Here is an 11,758-nt window from a genome sequence, read left to right as displayed (position 1 = left end):
CAGCCTGTTCTACAGAGCAAGTTCCAGGATGGCCAAAGCTACATAGAGAAACTCCTGTTTGGGGGAAAGAAGAAAAGAAAGGAAGAGAAAATTGGAGCTTTAAGTGGTTTGATGACTTGACAGATGCACACATTAAGTAAGAAGTAGAGAATAAAACCCTAACTTGGGTCTAACAGATTCATTCAGACTCATTCCAGAATTATGTGAAAGCCATCATCTTCTGTGTGGATGAACTTGCTTAGCCCCTTAGCTTGGGAAGTGCAGCTGAGTCTCTGAGGCTAGGTTTTCCGCTTGGGAGCTTGATGATGCTGATCTGTCTGGGCCACGTTGTACTAAATTTAGAAAGGTGTTGGGCTTTATCTTATTTATTATTCACTCTAAGATTATCACGGTGGTATTATTCAACTTGCTATCACAAAGAATAAGACACAGACACTTGTTAGATTTATGATCACCTTATTTACTTTGGACCAGGCAGATATTTCACTTACGCTGGCTCAATAACCTCACCATTCATCTCCCAGCTTCCATCCAATGCCATCCACCTTAATCCTCCTCTTGTGGATTACCTTTCATCCCTAATCCTATAGTACTTGCTTATATTCTCCATCTGGTCCTTTTCGCGCCATTATTGGAGTCCTTCCTTGGCCCACAGGATATTTTCTCCAGGCTAACTCATCATGGCATCCTCCTCCTTCCTCTCTTCTCTTCTGTCTCTCTGTCCCTTCTGTGATTCCTTGTGGGATTCTCCAAAGCTAGGGAACCTTAGCCACAACTAACCCATTCTGCCCTACCCAGGTATAGGCTGTTTAATTAGCCAATCAGGTACAATGACTTTGGCAGTTTTACACAGAGAGCCAGTAATTAGCATCAGATAAATCTCCAACAAATCTCCTTTTCTGTCTAAATAAAAAGGCCATTTTTTTACAGTAAGAATAATATGAAACAATTATAAAAACAAATAGGTAAGACTGCTATACATAATGTCTAATTTAAATGTATTTGGCAACTTTGAAGAAAATATCCTATCTATGAAGGTCTAAAGTTTTGTACCTGTTATTTATTATAGTTTGTACCTATTAACCTAAAAACATCTATCTGGACATAAAGCATCTTTTTAATTCCTAAGTAACTAAGCTAATTGTAATACTATGACTCTGTGGTCTTCAGCCACATCAGAGAATTAAAAAGGAATAAAATTAATTACTTGAGTAAATAGGAAGCACATGCTAGCAGCTTCCAAAAAATAGAAAATTGACAGAGACAGTTTGCTGCCCGAACAGTCACCCAAAACTCTCTACAACATTGGAGCATCAGGGCCGTGTAAATTTCTCCCAGTTATACCATCTCTCCTCCAGAATGTATGGCCAGCCGGGCTAACTAGCCTTTGTTGGACATTTCTCTCTAATTGTGAAGCATTTTCTGCTCAACCTGGATTGCAGTAGGGGAGGGGTGTGCGGGTAAAGTGGAGGCATTCCAGACAAGGCTCGACATCCTGTCTACAGCCTTTGCCCAGCAACTCAAGAAAATGCCTGCGATGCAAGCTGAGCTGTCCCTTTCAGAAGAGAACAACCGCACGCCCTTGCACATAATGAGCCTCACAGGGCTGGTGGATTCACTAGCTTTAATTATGTGGTTGAGGTCAAATATATTTTATGGACAAAAGCCATGATATGTGGGGTTTTCATACAAAAGATATCAGCTCATTTGAGATTTAACCATTTTTAAATTTAATAATTTTTTTAAAGTCACAGTTGCAAAGTTTCAACTCTAATTCCACTACCTATTAAGAGCTGCCAAACTCGAGGCTGCAGCTTGGAGCTGGGGGTGGGGCGGATGACGCACGGGGATGAGGCTGCTAGCTGGACAAAGAGAGTCCAGGGACCCGGTATGGCTGACCATGGGTTCCTTCAAGAATCCACCTTCATTGGCTAGCGCTGGTCTCACTTCCTGGCTGGTTCTAGAGGCAAATATGAATTTGCACTTCTAGGTACATCAAAATGTTTTCCTATTCAGTAGGCCTTTAATATCCCCATTTCTTATTCCAGCTGCCCTTTCAGTATCTGTGACTTTATTCTTAACAATGTCATGAGACTCATCATTTTATATTAAAACACCAGTTGAAGACAGAAAGGCTTATCTGAAATGTGCAGGCAAGGTACTTGAACCTTTCCTTTTAATTTTTTTTTAATTATTATTGTCAGGCATGGTGGCACATGCCTGTAATCCCAGCACTCTAGGAGGCAGAGGAAGGTGGATCTCCATGAGATAGAGGCCTGCCTGGTCTACAAGTTGAGTTCAGGACAGTCAAAGCTACACAGAGAAACTCTGTCTTGAAAAAATTATTATTACCCAGGATTCTCTAGAGGAATGCAACTGATAGAATGAATCTATTTATACATAGTTTTATTAGAGTGACATACAGGCTGGACATATGGTCCAGCTAGTCCAACAATCGCTGCTTACCAATAGAATATCCAAGAACCCAATAGCATTCAGTCTACAAGACTGGATGTCTCAGTCGGTCTTCAGTGTACACCAGAATCCTGAAGAAGTAGGCTCAAATGCCACTGAAGGAACAGACTTGCCAGTGAAAGCAACGACAAGAAGGCAAAGAGAGAGCTGCCTTCATCCACGTCCTTTATCTAGGCTGCCACCAGAAGGTATGGCACAGATTAGAGGTCGGTCTTCGCACTTGTCTTAGTGAGGATTTTGTTTCTGTGAAGAGACAACATGACCATGGCAACTCGTAAAAAAGAAAATATTAATTGGGGCTGGCTTACAGTTTGAAAGGTTTAGTCCCTTACCAACATGATGAGAAGCATGGCAGCATCCAGGCAGATGTGGTGCTGGAGGTGGAGCTGAGAGTCCTATATCTGAGCTGTAGGCAGCAGAAGACTGTGTACCACAGTCTTGAGCACATGAGACCTCAAAGCTGGCCTCCCCAGTGACACACTTCCTCCAATGGAGGAATAGGCCGCACCTCCTGATAGTACCACTCCCTATGGTCCTGTGGGGGTCAATATTATTTAAGTCACCATATTACTTTAAGTGACTTAATTTAAAAATATCCCTCACAGGTGTGCCCTGCTTATTATGCTTTTGTTAACTCCAGATGTAGTCATGTTAACAACCAAGACAGACATCACAGTCATGATGTGGGGGAGGGGAAGCATGCTTGTGCTGTGGAATGTCCGGAGACAGCTTTTGTGGAGTGGGTTCTCTTTCCCCATTATTGTAGGTTCTGGGATCCAACTCAGGCTGTCAAGATTGCATGGCAAGTGCCCTTACCCACTGAATCATCTTGCTAGTTCCTTCCTTCATTGAAGAAATAATAAGCCCAATAGAAGACAGAATCTTCCAGTAGCACTAAGATAGGATGAGCCATAGGGAAAGTGAGTCCATGAGTCAGATGGGATCTTGACAAGGGATCAACACTCCAGCCAGTGTTGTCTAACTCTTTGATTGTCTATTATCTGGAGATAAGTAAAAGGGGGTTGTAGAGAATTCAATGAAAAGAAGGGACTAGCAAGATGACTCAAGGCTGGATATAAAAGCCAATCCAGAGTCCTCAATATCCTGACTCTTCCCCATCACTTGCCCATCCTCGCCCAATGTGGCACCTGCACCAAAAACAAACAAACAAAAAACACTCTGGCTTTTGTCTACTGGATTGGTCTGGATGAGAGCAATCCAGAGATGGAAAGAGAAAGACAGAGACATTAGAAAGGTCACTTAACAAACTATATAAAATTTAAGACATGATAAAAGGTTTTCCACTGAAACACAGCAGGATAGGTCAACAGGACCTCTCTATTTGCACTCTGTGTTTATTCACAGGGATTTGATTTCCCCTTTAGAGCCACTGTGACATTTCTAAAATGAAAATATGCTCACCTTCTTTCTGCTGCCAAGAGACCCTTACACCATTGAGGCCAAGTTCAATCTCCTCACCCAGGCACCCAGGCACCCAGGCACCCAGGCACCCAGGCACTCAAGCACCAAGGATACTCCATGGTCTCTGCTTCTATGCCTAGATGTCCCCTTGATGCTCTAGACCTCATCTTGGAATGCACATCCAGCCACTGCTTTCACAAATTACCACCCCTTACTCCCCGGAAGGCATTAAGGCCCTACCAGTTTTTCCAGTTGGCTCTGGGGAATACCAGTATCTTTATCACATACTGTCTTTACTGTCAACTTCCATCTCAATAGCCCAGATAGATGCAGTTAAAGATGGAGAGTCAAGGTCAACAGAAACTGGATGATTTATCCATTACCCATAACCCAAGACCAAGCCAGGATATCAAGTTACTGGAATGTCAGGATGGGACAAACTCTCCTGAGATGAGGGAGGCACCTTTCCACTCTTTAGCCTTCGGTGATGTGTTGTACTCTGGCTGACTTCTCAAAAGGAAGCCTCCAAAAGCAAGGGCTTGTCTTCAATTGTCTTTGCACTCGTAGCTCCCAGACAACAGGTAGCCAATCATAGGTGCTCAATTAATACATGAAGAAAGAATGAATAAATAATAAGTAGAGGTAATTATTGGTAAATGTAACAGCCACAAGAGAATCCCATGATGCTTCAGAACCACACGTTATACAGTTGTTTGGAAAGGCCCCATCTGTACAGGGAGTGTATGCACATAGCCTCTTGGTGCGCCTGTGATGGCTGATGTCTTGAAGGAACTGCCCTTAGCAAGATTTCGTCTCCTGCTCCTTCCCCCTCACTATTCCAAATGCTTCTTAGTTCTTAGTGCTGTTATCCAGGGAATCAGGACCTGATTTTGAGTCTTCTACTAAATATATTAGAAAAATTAATCAGCTGCCCAGTTCAATGAGTTTTGCTGCACATGGACGTAAATTCTATTTATCCAGATGTTTAGCAGGTCCATGCCAAGCCATTTAAACATAAAACAGATAAGTTCTTTACATCTAATTTTTGGCTTCCCAAGAATCAGTCCTTGGCAGATGGCTGGGCAAATGAGTGCTAGAGAAAAAAATTAAAGGCTGTCTGTATCTTTCAAATTGACATGGTGAGCAGTTGGGTTCTGCTGAAACTAAGAATGACCACAAAATGTAATTATGATTGTAATGAGAATGGGTTAAGCTTAAACTATTTCTCATTTTCATTGCAGTCACTGCCACAAGATGGAGTGGAGATTAATGCCAGGCCATTTCCTGTCCTTGTTATATTCTTTGTCATTAGAATTAAACATCATCATTTGAGCATCTCATGTATACTAAGAAGGATGGCCAGGGAGGAGTGGCCAGAGCATTGGGCAGATCTCCGTGCTCCACTGACTTCTCTGTGCTGGCAAATGAAGGAAATCAGGCTCCAACCACCAAATTTCAAGCTCAGCTATGACAGAAATGTAGCAAGAAAAAAAAAAAGGAAATAAAACAGATATTGGGCAGAAAGGACAGAGCCACAGCTAAGAACTTTGTCAGTTCTTAAGGGCCTTGGGGGCTGTGACAAGCAGCAGAAAGTCCACAACAATCTAGTTACCACATAGGATGTTTTGAGAATGAGATAAAGGAAACTGAGGTGGGGAAGCTCAAGAAAATAAGAACCACACTGTGGTCCAGTGAGGTGCATGATGAGTCTACGAGTAGCGTATTAGTTTTCTCATGACCAAAGGCCTGGCAAAGAGCAACTTTAATTAAGGAGAGATGAACTTTGGTTCACAGTATGAAGAAACACCATCATGGTGGAAGGCATGCTGGCAGCACTGGGTGGAGGTTGTTGTGGCAGAATCATGCAGCTGTTTGCTCACGTCTCAGGGGACCAGAAAGAAGCGAAAGTAGAATATCCAGCACTCACCTGGCTTCTCTCTTTCACTTTTTATTCAGTCTAGGATCTCAGCCCTTGTGATGGCGCCACCACCCTCCTTCAGCCAAATCGCTCTATAAACACCCTCACAGGCATGCCTAGAGGTGTGACACCTAGGTGACTCTAAAGCCAGTTGGGAAGACAATGAAGACAGCACCCAAGGCCCTTACGAACTGACAAAGTTCATAGCTGTGGCTCTGTCCTTTCTATCCAATATCTGCTTTATTTCTTTTTCGTTCCTTGCGACATTTCTGTCATAGTTGAGCTTGAAATTTGGGGCTTGGGGCCTGATTTCCTTCATGCTTGTCACCACAGTCATACATGGGAAGGCCACCAAGGTGAAAGAACTGATGGAGCTGCCGATGTACATGATCACCTTCTCAACCCAGTGAAACAGAAGGAAAGTCATGTGGACTTGGGAGACCCAGCTAAACTCTCTTCTCTCTTCTGGTAATACCAACCTTGCCGTGGCATCTCTGTCTGCTTCCATGTCTATTTTCACCTGGCTCATGGTTCTCACAGAGCCATCAGAGGAGCTGAGCTGGCACTTACCAAATGTCTGCCAGGTAAAAAAAACTAGCATGCCACCATCATTTGAAGGTGTTACCAGCTGTTATAGAATCACTGCTTGTCCACTTGATCTTAGCCAAAAGACCACGAAAGCAATTAGCCAACACTTGCGGTACCTAACTTATCTACCCCAAGGCTGATTCACTGGGTTGGCTTCAACCGCATCTTGTCTTTTGGCTCTGTACGCACTGCTGAAAGTTGACGGACAGCTTTCGTAGCTGGCATGTTGCAGACTGAGATACTGGAAAATGGGGTACAGCAGAGATCTGGGTGCACTTGGCACAGCCAAGAGATCTGAGCTGCTAAAACTCAAGCACTGTTCCTGGCCTTGCTGGCATCCTGTATATTATTAAAAATTAGTCTTCCACCCGAGTTTATAGTCAAGTGGATGGACTAGGGTGTTGTTACCTTCTTTTTTTATTCTGCGTTCCAGATCTTTATCAAATATACGATTTGCAAATAGTTTCTCCCATTCCGTTGGTTGGGGGTGTTTGTTTGTTTGTTTGTTTGTTTTTCCTGAGACAGGGACTCCTGTAGCCCAGGCTGGCCTCAAATTTCTACGTAGGCAAGAAATAATTTGAACTTCTGGTCTTTCTGTCTTCACCTCCCGAGCACTGGGATTATAGGTGTGCACCGCCACTGCCATGCCAAGCTGGGGAATCGAACCCTGGATCTCATCCATCTCCAGCTTCCAGTGTTCCCCCTTTTTAATAACATCACAAAGGTTCGCCATCCTGATGGAGTCCAAGTTATTTCGCCTTTGGTTGTTAGTTTTAGTTTCTTATCTAACAAATCATTGCTTAATCCACAGTTACAAGATTTTATACTTTTCTTCCGAAAGCTGAATAGTCTCTGATCTTTGATTCAGATCCTTTAAATCCACTTGGTTAATTCTGGTGTGAGGTAGGGGCGCCTTTACTCTGTTTAAATAACCGGTTTCCCCAGCAGTACTTGTTGAAAAGACTGACCATGTCTCCGCTGAAGGGTTGGGGAGTTGCTGTCAAAAGTCCTTTGCCCATAAGCACATGAGCCCTACTTCTGTGCTTCCATTTCTTTTTTATTTTAGCTTTTTATTGACTATTTGTGAATTTCACATCATGCACCCTGATCCCACTCATCTCCCCATCACTTCATATCTGCCCTCTACTCTTGCAACCTTCCCCCACAAAGAAAACAAAAAAGTAAATAAATAGAATTTAAAGTATATATATTAATATGTATATAATAAAACAAAAATATCTCATCTTGGAAGCTTCAGAGTGTCACGATATGTCACACAGTACGTCCTTTTGCCGACCTCGAACCAGACCAGTGACTCATTGCAATGAGCATTTGCAAGAAAAACTCTCTGTGCTTCCAGTTCTATTATTCCGTAAGACTCTAGCTGACTTGTGCTAACACTACAGATTGACTGCCAGTGGAAAGGGGGTTTTGACGTTAGGAAATGTGACTCCTCCAACTTTGTTATCATTTTGCAAAATTGTTGTGATTCTCTTGAAAATAGCCAGCTGGGGTTCTGATGAAGATTGCTTGGCTTCAAAGATCAACTTGAGGATGATTGTAGTCTTCCCAGTACCAAATCTTCTAACCCATGCGCACCGGATGGCCTTCGGCTATTTTAGGTCCTCTTCTATTTCACTCAATATTTTCTAGTTTTCAGTGTACACAACTCACAATTCTTTAAATAGTTCACCATCTTTAATGCAATTGTGAGTGAGATCATTTTTGCCCCACAGCTGGTCGCGATTCCTATTCATTGCTCTTGAACTCTGCAGCTTTCACTCATACTTTATTAGCTCCAGTGCAGAGGGCCAGGGAGACACAGACTTTCTCCACACAGGACCATGGTTTCCATAAGTTGAGACTCTTCTGCTCCTTTGGAATTTGGATCCTTTTTGCCTCTCTTTCTTACCTAATTTTTCTCACTGCATTAACTTAAAATGTGTCTCCTCCTGCTGAATCATGGGCAGAAGCCTTGTCGTACTTACCTCATTGGTCTAGTTACCAAAGAGACCCTGATCTGCAAGAAATGCCTAGTGAAATTTTAGTGAATGCAAGGACACGAGACTAAGAAATTTGCTTTAAAAAAATATGAACTTCTAAAGAAAAACTTAGAGTTAACTCATGAAACATCGTACACATCTTTAGAATTTAGTTATCATACAATAACCATACATAGTTAAAAATACAGTACAATAATTTGGCGCATGAATAAATCTAAAGTGATAAAATTTAGGTAATTAGTATTTCTATCTCCTCAAAGATTTATCAATTCTGTTCCATGATGTTTTATTGATGTAAGTCTCAGTTTACAGCTCACGCCAGCCCTTGACCTCATTACCCTCCTTCTTCATGTTTCCAAGTGCTGGGATAACCAAAGTGAACCACTGTGCCCACAGATTTATCTTTTCTATGTGTTGGCAGGCTCTGCACTCCTGTCCTCCACTTACTTTGGAATATATTCTGAATCTTCTTAGACTACAAGGACCATACTATGTGACAGAACACTAGAGCTGATGTCTCCCTACTGTACCCCTACCCAATCTCTGTGTTCCCCAAATCCTCCTCTATGAGACTGAATTTTATTTTATTTTTAGCTTCCACAGATGACTGACAACATGTGATATATGTCTTTCTAAACCTGGGATACTTCCTACAGTTTTTTTTTAGTGTGAGGAAATAAGAAATACCAAAGGTGTCTATGAAGTATTGTTGCTAATTAGGGCTAGTCCTAGCTGATAGGAAACACAGGCCATAAAGGTACAAAAGAAGTGATGTAGCAAGGAAGCAGTTTGGCAAGTGCAAATGCAGATCCTTTCCACAGAGCAACTGGGCCCTTTCTCCAAGTCAGAGTAATATGGGAAAATGAAAATTTATGTGAGACTCATATACAATAAAAGATGCTTAATGAAGAGTCATAAGTAATTGTATCATTTCCTTTAAATATATATACCCAGTGCTTGCTTTCACAGAGGACTCAGTTTCAGCTCCTGGAGCCCTGCTCCCACATGGCTGCTCAACAACCATTTGTAACTCCAGTTCCAGGGGATCCAACACCCTCCCAGCCTCTGCAGACATCAGACACACATGTGATATACACATATACATGCAGAAAAAAACAGTCATACATAAAAAATAAAATAAATAAATAAATCTAAAAGACAATATAAACCCAAGGGCTAGGGAGATAACTCAGTCTAAAAACTTTAGTGACTAGGGAGGAATATAATTCTGGCAACACTCCATATTATACATAAACGATTCTTTTTTTCTTTTTGTTTTTCCCAGACAGGGTTTCTCTGTGTAGCCCTGGCTGTCCTGGATCCGCCTGCCTCTGCCTTCCTGAGTGCTGGGATCACAGGCGTGCACCACTGTGCTCAGCTGCTTGGTCAATACCTTGATGACATCTTTGTGGCCCTTCACAGAGGATCCAGCTAAGTCATGGCCACGCTTCCACACCATGAACCCTGTGACAAAACAAATGTGAACTGTTTAAGGAGTTCAATTCATTGTGTTAGATAGACACAATGCCTATGATTTTTATTAGTTTGTTTGTTCAGAATAACTTAAAAATGGCTTAAAAAATGGCAAATGTGACATATCTTATTTGCTCAAATGTGAGTGCTGGGCACATGTGAGTACATTGTGATAGTCTGCTCACTTTTCTGGAACTTTGACATTTTTCATAATAAAAAGTCATTTAAAGATGTGTCACGAGTTTATTTCCCTTAGATCAGGGAATCTTATCCACCTCTGGCCTTCCAGCAACTGTCATGGTGCCTGGCATTAATGCATGCTCCAAAAATCATTGTTAGGTCAACTAATTGGCCTAGTAAATCGGATGGGGGGGTCAATTTGAATATTACATCCAGCACACTGTAGTTCATTATAAACTCTAAAACTCACCTTACAAAAGCGAGAACTGAGGCCAGGGGCTTATGGCTCGAAGTCATGTGGCAAGGTGCAGGGGAGCCCGAGATTCTCATCTTTACAGTCCTGGCTCAACACTCACTGGCCTGGCTTTGGAGCATGTCTGCCGTCTCACTTCTCCGTGGGATTTAAATAGTGCTGTTTCATTCCGGTTTATCAGGAGAATTTACGCACACGGCCCCAGTCATATTGAGACATCCGTTAGGAAATCCAGGCAGGCAGGTTAAATGTTAATTTCCTTTCTACTGTACCATTTTCTAACCTCCTTCCATGAATCAAAGTGAGTAAAAGGTTCTTCACTTGCTGACATAAAACAAATTGAACAAATTACGTTACTTAACTGAGGAAGAACCAGTCACACCACCGATTCTGGCCCAGCCTCTGCTGAGCTCTTCCTCTTTATTAACATTCATTTGCAAATGAGTTTGCATTTCTAATGTACCGCTGCATTGAACTCATTAGCATATCTAACTTCATCCCATCCCTGGGCTTGTTCCTAGGCATGCTGTGAACCTGTGGGGCAGAGTGCTTTCAGGTAGCTTAGCACATCCTCCCAGGCTATGAATCACAATCAAAGCCAGATCATGAATCAGAGCTGTAGGTAGAAACCATTTCTAACGATGACATCAGTAACTTCAGAGCCCTCAGGGGGGCTCATGACAGAATGAGTGGAAGGTAGGAAGGACCTACGCCTTGGGCCCCTCATTCCTCAGCTCTTGCTTCTAACCATAGAGACCTGGGCCTTCTTGTACAAGATTACTAGGGTTTTCATGTCACAGCTATAGATAGCCAATGGTCCCACAGAGCTTCCTTCACAGTTGCCCTAGAAACGACCAGCTGACACATGTCTGAAGGATTTGGAGTCAGAAGCAGGGTGTCCTCAAGGTGCCTCTAATAGCACCTCAACCGAAGCCAAACTGGCCCCAGATAATCAGAGCTTAAAACTCCCCATCTCTGGGGTCTAGCCAGACGTGAAATGTCTCCATAGGTGATGTATTTGAATACTTGTTCCCCAGTTGGTTGTGGAGGTTATAGAACTATCAGGAAGTAGGGCCTAGCTCTCAGTGTAGATCACTGGGACAGGTTTTGACAAGGATACTCTGTGTAGGCCAGAGCTTTCTGCTCCCTGGTCCAAGGATGTGTTTTAAATCTGAATTGCACACTCTCACCATCGTGAACTTGACCATGCTTTCCTCACCATAAAACAAACTGAACAAATCCCATTACTTAACAGAGGAATAATCAGTCACACCACTGATTCTCACTCAACCTTTTTATTAGCCTTCATTTGCAAATGAGTCTGCATTTCTAATGTACCACCAAGTAAAAGCCCAAATAAGCTTTTATCATGGCAACTAGGAAAGTAACTGTCTTAATCACTGTTCTGTTGCTATGAAGAGGCACCAAGTCCAAGGTAACTTATCA

The sequence above is a fragment of the Meriones unguiculatus genome, chromosome 1 (genome assembly GCF_030254825.1).
Source record: "Meriones unguiculatus strain TT.TT164.6M chromosome 1, Bangor_MerUng_6.1, whole genome shotgun sequence".
Lineage (NCBI taxonomy): Eukaryota > Metazoa > Chordata > Mammalia > Rodentia > Muridae > Meriones > Meriones unguiculatus.
The sequence above is the reverse complement of the archived record's forward strand: the minus strand, read 5'-3'. Positions refer to the sequence as shown.